Source organism: Trematomus bernacchii, unplaced genomic scaffold (assembly GCF_902827165.1).
Source record: "Trematomus bernacchii unplaced genomic scaffold, fTreBer1.1, whole genome shotgun sequence".
NCBI classification, from domain to species: Eukaryota; Metazoa; Chordata; class Actinopteri; order Perciformes; family Nototheniidae; genus Trematomus; species Trematomus bernacchii.
The window spans coordinates 321,125-329,638 of NW_022987575.1; positions in this window are offsets into that span (position 1 = coordinate 321,125).

Genomic DNA, 8,514 nt, shown 5'->3' on the forward strand with positions numbered 1-8,514 from the left:
GAGCACAATGAGATCTAAGTGTAATTAGTGATAGTATCTAGATTGTCTTTGATGTGTTTTTTGCCTGTTTTTTAGTTTCAACCTCATTCTGAAATCACAAACTTCATGGAGACCCTATTATGCTTTTTGAGGTTTGCCTTCCCTGCAGTGTGTTATATAGGTTTTTGTTGCATGTAAATTTGCGCTCCAACACATTGTACGTGATAAGGGGCGGGACATACCTAAGCCGTTGCCAAATCACAACAGAGCCGGCCAGCTAACCAATAAGAGAAGACTGGGAAGAATGAAGAGCTTTTTGAACATTAAAGCATGGAAACATGTCACAGTGGAGCCACCAAATACATATATGAACCTGAAAATGACCATAATATAGGACCCCATTAGGCTGGTTTGATCACAGTAAAGGGTCATTCAAGGCTAGAACCATAGTTAAACAGGTTTAAATGAAAAGAATCTAATAAACAAAATTAGCAGCAGGGTAGCAGTTGTATTATATTATTTATCGTGTGATCTTACAATAAAGGAGGGTTCATGTTGAATTATATTGGGGTTTAACATGAAATAAGACCTTTTTGAACATTAAAGCCTAGAAACACGTCACAGCCAGTGGCGTTTTTATATGTACAAAAGTGGTGGGGCACAAAAAACGTAGATGTCTATATATAAGCTTCTGCAGTGATGTGCAGTGAGGTTCATGGCTGGTGAGGCACTGGCACTGACTCTTCAGGTTTACAAATATTATATTTTGACCTAAACCAAAATATAATATTATTTTCAAAAGCTTTTTTTGTCTGATGCTTCGATTAATTTTAAACAGACAGTTCAACAAAAGGATACCCAAAAAATGTAATTTTATCATTTAAATATTGAATTGTTCTCTCTTAGTAAGATCCCATTTTCAATCAAATTGCGGTCTTACCTTGACTTGAAGATGAAGTCCATTTGCCTATCCTTCTGGACAAAAATGTCTATAACTTTTTTGTAAAAGTCCTCCTTATGTTCTTGTAGTTTCAAAAGTCTATCATAAATCTAATCCATAGATTTATGATAAAAAAATTATAAAAGTAGGGTAGACATGTGGATGTTATCCGGCTGATCAAAACGTGCATTTATCTAACAGGTACGTTTCCCACAGATCTTATTTCCAGCTATTTTCTAAAATCCTCTGGAGAAATCTCATTGCTTTTTTGTCGAGGGAAGCCATGCGCAGCTTACTTCCTGGTTTTAGGACGCGTCACTGCAGCTCTCTCGTCTCCTCTTCACACACCACACTTTTCGCGGCACACGTACTTACAGCCAATCAGCTCTGAATGATTTGAGAAGACGTATGGTGGGGATGGTAGCTACGTGCCCCTCTGGTCATTATTTTTTTGCCACACACATTTCATTACAAAATACTCTGAGCATGCGCAGTGTAGTTTTTACAGTCACCGTTGACTTCACAGCGAGAGGAAGGGGCATAATCAGGTTTTGTCCCACATGGCTCTAAACAGCTCAATAGGCACACACTGTGACTGTAGACACACTAATTAGAAGAACACAGACTAAAACAGCAATGTACAGACGAATCAGATGATTAAACATGATCTTAAAATATATTTTATATATTTTTTTATTTATTTTTTTGCATTTTTGTAATCATTATTTGTAATACTTTCTGCTGACACTAGGTGGGGCTGTGCCCCACCTGCCCCTAATGACCAGTCGCCACTGGTCACAGCAGAGGCACTAAATACATATATGAACCTGAAAATGAGCTTCATATGTCCTTACTAAGCAAACAACCAGAAAATCAGACCCCAGACTCTGAGAGCTCAGGTTCCAGCAGCAGTGGGTTTGTGGAAGAAGCTGTGGATTTGCTGAGCTGCAGCCTGACCCACGATGGGCTCCAGCTCGTGGGGGGTGGCGTTGCAGAGCTGAGAGAACGCACACACACACACACACACGCACACACACACACACACACACACACACTCTCATATCCTTTAAAGGGTGTCATTAGACGGTACATTCAATATTACAAAAAAAGTATGTATTAAATTGGTTTCTATTATGACTACCCAGTGTTTGGAGTCCCCACAATGTATGATAAGAAGTACTTTATTGATTGAGTATGGAAACAGGTCGCACAATGTTATGGATCCATCAACACACACAGTTACACCGTTTGTGGTCCGATGGGGTGACATTAGCTCCACATCCTTGGAGGGTGGGGTTTTTTAGGGGGGGGGTGGTTTCTCTACTATTGTCGGGCACACATTGTCAAATGGCTCTTACACGCTGCTGAAGTATTTCAAACATGTGCACAGTGAAATGTTTAACTCATTTTAGCAATAATTGTAAAATAAAACAAATACAAAAAGACTGAATGTATATTTCTTACCAGAGAAAAACCAAGGATTAATGTACTCCCTATTCCCAAAAAATAGATTTTATAATAACAGTATTCAAAAAATAGTATACCAACTATATATAAAACAAGTTCTACAATGGCACAATTTGTGGACATAAAATACACACTGTTTTCACACACACATGTAAATAATATGTACCCATGTGTATATGTTCATTTGAATTCATTTCTTATTTTATAGTTATTTTATCATTTTACATTTTTATCCTTAATCGTATTCATCTGTGTGAATCTCCTGTTTTTCATTCTTACCCTGTTGCTGTTAAACTACTGAGTTTCCCCACGGGGATTAATAAAGGTCCATCTTGTCTTATCTTATCTCATCTTAATATGGACCTGCAGAAGTTGGTCAAACTGTTTATTAATGCATGATGTAAAGGTCTTGTGGAAGTGATATGGTTCCCAAATGGATGTAAATGATTGAAAGTAAAGATGTGCAGTTTAGTTGTGTTTGAGAAGATGATATGAACCCAAAACCAGAGTCTGTAGAAAATGAGAGAGAGCTGAGGCCGCCCTCTTGTGGAGGAACTAACCCACTGCAGCCTGATGCACGCTTTTCATAAATAACTGTTTCATTGAACTTATAATAAAACGAAGTACATGCATACATCGGTGGAATAAACCAGACTTGTTTCCTACTTGTTCAAACTTGAGATTTACAAAGTCATGAATGAAAATAAAAGTGATGATAATACATCATGTATGTACACAGTATATGTACATTATCATGTGTTTTCTCAGACACTATTGATATTCAAGTGGTGGAAGGTAATTTAGACCTGCTACTCTCTGATTGAGACACTTTTACTTCATTTACAGACCTCTATTTATCTGCTTTTAGTTATTTTAAAGAGGTGTTTTATTGTAAAACCTCAAAATCACAGTGAGGCCTATTTGTGACAAAAGTTTTCCATCGTAACTTTTTCTCGTTTAAAACAAAAACATGGTAAACATAATGTCAAAACTCCTCTTGTTACAAATCTGAGTTAATGTCCTCCCCAGATAGTGATACACCCTCACTCACAGAGCTACACTGAGGAGGAGCACTGAAACAGGAGAGCTTCAACTTCACAGAAGCGAAAGTGAAACTTAGTGTGAGCAGAGCTGCGGTCCAGACAGCGTCTCTGTTTCTCTGAAGAAACAACTGAATCCAGCAGCTTCTTCTCAACAACACAGCAGAACCTCTGCAAACACTGGTGAGTGCACTACAGAGACACAACGACTCACTAAACATGAGACAAAGAACCGGAACAGCAGTTAGCCCAGGCCTGCTAACAGCTAACTAGCCTAGCTCAGATTATTTGGGAGGTCTCTTTTTGTGTAGTCTGTAAGGGCACGACATTTACATTGTACAACTTATTTAACTGTTATATACTTTGGTCAGCAGCCGTTCACTTATAACCCTTTCTTTCTCAACTTCACTGTAGTTACTGCTGTCTGTCTTTGAAAAGCAGTGTTGTGTCAAATTATCATATAATCATTCATCATCATATATATGTCTTATACTATGATTGCCTTTTGCTCTGTTAAATTGCATTTTTAGTTATATTTCTTTAACAGATATAAATATATAAATATATAAATATATATATATATATATATATATATATAAATATATATATAAATATATATATATATATATATATATATATATATATATATAAATATATATATATATATATATATATATATATATATATATATATATATATATATATGTGTTTAGGTTTTACATTTCAGAGGGCAAAAGGTGGATTTGCAAATGGCTAAGGACTGGGAGGTTTTATGGTGTGGTGGTGGGAATGTTTAGATCATGTCTAACAGAATGTATGGGTAGGATTAGTAGACTGTTTTCTTTCTTCTACGTAGTGGGAATGTGAGCTGTGTTCGGGGTGCAGACCCTCTTTATCCTCTGAGGATGAAGTTGCTCTGTTCCTGCATTTTAGATCGTATTTTACTTTCTTTATTACTTTGTTAAATATAACAAAAGCTGATAATTGACAATGTTTCAACATCAGGTATAAACTCAAAACCTCAGGAATTCCTCTCAGGGAGATTTTTTAAGAAGCCCTCTTATTCTTTTAGGGTTTTTCCCTTTCCTGTAGTGTTCTATAGGTTTCTGTGCATGTACATGGTCTGCAGAGGCTAACATCCATGTGGTCCTTCTCTTTGAATAACTAACAAGCAGCTAATAGCCACATGCTTCAGTCATTTAAGTGACTGGTAGATCAGAGGCTATGATTACATATATTCTGATGGATTGGGCTTTTCAAATAATGTAATTGAGAGCATTGCGACATGCAGAGTCCGTTTAATGAGTCCATAGACTTTACTGTGACAGAACAAACAGTGGCCATGTGTTGTTTATGGGCCACAGAGTTATAGCAGCACATTTCATCAAACTGTAAAACGATCTACATGTTTAACACATTAAGGATAGTATTTAACTTTTAAAGCAAGCAGTGAACTTTAGTGTCAGCTTTTTACATCCACTATGCATACCGTATTCTCTACTACATTTTGTTAAAACCTTGTTTGTTCTTACAGACATGTCTGCTGCCAGCTGTCTGCTGACTGAAGATCAGTTTCTGTGCTCCATCTGTCTGGATGTGTTCACTGATCCAGTCAGCACACCATGTGGACACAACTTCTGTAAAGCCTGCATCTCTGAACACTGGGATAGAAATGTCCCGAGTCAGTGTCCCAACTGCAAAGAGGTGTTCAACATAAAGCCTGAACTGCGCGTGAACACTTTCATCTCTGAGATGGCTGCTCAGTTCAGACAGTCAGCTCAACAGAAAGCCAGCAGCAGCCGCTCAGAGCAACACGTTGTCAAACCAGGAGAAGTTCCCTGTGACGCCTGCACTGGAACCAGACTGAAGGCCCTGAAGTCCTGCCTGGTGTGTCTGGAGTCCTACTGTGAGACTCACCTGGAGCCTCACCTGACAAGGCCAGGCCTGAAGAAACATCAGCTGATCGACCCTGAGGAGAACCTGGAAGGCAGGATGTGTGTGAAGCACGATAAACTGCTGGAGCTGTTCTGTAAGACCGACCAGGTGTGTGTCTGCATGCTCTGCACTGTTTCAGACCACAAGACACATGATGTTGTTCCTCTGAAAGAAGGATATGAAGGAAAGATAGCAGATGGTGTTCAGGTCTTCACCGCTCTGAAGGAGTTTGTTGAGAGAAGCCAGGCCGAGCTCATCGTCACGATCAAAGAGAAGCAGAGAGAGACAGACAAACTTCATCGAGACCCTATTATGCTTTTTGGGGTTTGCCTTCCCTGCAGTGTGTTGTATAGGTTTTTGTTGCATGTAAATGGTCTGCAGAGGCTACAATCTCCCACAAACTACAGCCCTACAGCTCGTGGGGGGCGGCGTTGCAGAGCTGAGAGAACGCACACACACACACACACACTCACACTCATATCCTTTAAAGGGTGTCATTAGACGGTACATTCAATATTACAAAAAAAGTATGTATTAAATTGGTTTCTATTATGACTACCCAGTGTTTGGAGTCCCCACAATGTATGATAAGAAGTAAGATAAGAAGTACTTTATTGATTGAGTTGAGATTTAAATGTGCAACCTCTTTTTGTGACAGATATTTGCAAGAAATTATAATTCTTCTGAATGGTATTCCTATTGACAGCTAGTTTCTATGTGAACATTATGAGATGGACAGCCAGAGAGAATAGATGAAAAACAGTTATGAAATACTATATGACAAAACAAGAATACAGTTTAAGTGATTTGTAAAATATCCATAAAGAAAAAATCTGCTTACAGTTCTGTTTCATATGGTGTTGAGAGATGTATCCATAGATCTCTTAACTTTGCTCTCGAAGTGCACCAGATTGATGCTTTTAACTTCAATATTTTAAAAACAATCTTCCCGGGGGAGCATGCCCCCGGACCCCCCTAGAGGAGGTGAGGACCCCCTTAGAGGAGGTGAGGACCCCCCTAGAGGAGGTTAGGTCCACGGTGTTTACATGCTTATTTATACAATATGTGTGCTTATGCTAACATCATAAGACAAAAGTTGGTTCCGTGTTGTGTGAAGTGAGAACGCGCTAGAGTGAGGGGGGCCCCCAAGCCAAAGCTCGCTTAGGGCCCCCAAAAGTCTAGGGCCGGCCCTGGGCAGAAGCAACACCCGGCTTGACACTACTCAGTCTCTCTCTCCCTTCCTTGTGGGCTCTGTGGCTGCGACTGGCCACACAGGCTGGTATGTATGAGTTCCCCCATAGATAACTTTTCATTTAATAAACTTAAGTATTCACACGTCATTTTAAACCTCTTTCCAGGGGTGCCGTAAACATTTTCCCTTCCTGGTGGGCTCTGTGGCAGTACCTAGCTGTAAAAGTTGGGGCGCCGTAACCACTCTCCCCACCTCTGGTCATCATCCCCCCCTCCCCCTTCCTGCTGTTTTGGCTCGGCGAGCTTTCGCACCGAGCTGTGGCGTCATGAAATTGACAGGCCCTGACTACTCCGTGTTGGACTGTCACCAGGGCCGTTTTGAGATCACGGAATAGCAAGGACACTTATTGTTTTAGTTGATTCATTTTGATTATCTGTTTGTTTTGTGCATCTAATGTTTTGAGTACATTTATAGTATTTTGTTAATTGTGTGATTTTCTTTTCTTTTGTTAACGTTTGGTTTAATTAGTTTACTCATGTTTGTTGTTTACGTTTATTTAGATTAGGTTTATTTTTATTTGTTTTCCTTTTGTTTATCTTTCTCCAACCGAGTTTTATAATCTTGCTGATTTTTAACTGTTTCTCTTGTGCCGGACAGGTGCTGTGGGCTTGAGGCGGCAAACCCAATCCCTGGTGGTGGTGTTCTTCACGTGTCCGTTTTGTTTGGTGTGCAGTCAGTGTCACGGGTGATTTTGATTTGACCCCTTCCTCCCCGTTTTGTTAATTGCCGCCTTGGTAAGCCCCAGCACTGTCCTTCTCCCTCCTCCCTGGAGAACCTTTAGGAAATTATATTGTTTATTATTAGAAATGTAATTATGTATAAATAAAATAACCATTGTGGTAATATCCTTTACACTGTCTCTGCCTGTGGTGTTCAAACGAACCTGATTGGCTTTATTAAATTGGATAACTTTAGTTTTAGTAATTTCCTGGGGGCGAAACTCCCCCAGGTGGCGTTGTCAGCAAACAGAGCATTTTATACGAGCACCACACCGCCACACATTCATCACAAAACAATACCCTGAATGTGTGTGCCATTAGTTCGGGGTGTGGTCAAGTGTGAGAGGCACATTGTAGACAAATTGTGATGGCTCTATTCAGATGCTAAAATCATACTTCTAGACAGATTGTGGAAGATAATGGGAGAAGGAGCCACCATCACGTATGAAAGGCTACATGTGAACAGAGGGGCAGAAACCGTCTTGCAAATTTACATTTCAATCTTGAACAATGAACAGCGGTACACAGTAACAAAGTACATTTACTTAAGTAATGTACTGCTCCACTCCCATTCAGTGTACTTTATACTGCGCTACATTTATTTGATAAGTTTAGTAACTTTGAAGATTCAGAACAATACAAAATATAATCAAGACATATTTTATCATGTATCATAGGTTAGGTCAGGATAACAACTTTAGATGTTTCATATGGGTGTTTCCATAGATCTAGTCTCTTTATTTCCCCCTCAAAGTGCACCAGATGGATGCATTTAACTCCAAAATAAATAAAAGATCTTACCAGGGGAGCATGCCCCCGGACCCACCTAGAGGATTTGAGGTCCACCCCCAAAATATGTTCACATGGATAGGTTCCCATATGCATTTGCACATTTTTAAAAATAGTAGCCCATGTCCATATGTTTATTATTGGGTAGTAGATTTAAACTATAGGGCTATCACTATGGGCAGCACCGCTGTAAATATTGACAAATAAATCCAACAAAATGGCAGAAAAAACTGGTAGTGGCCTGGCTGGGTGCATAATTCCCGGCCTGACTTTTATTGTCCCAGTCCGGCCCTGCTATCGCCCACTTGTAGATGGACTGAATGCAAATGTGAATGTTTATCGGTATACATTTTAGGCAAGGGTCATGTAATTTACTGTGCTGGATTAGAATTG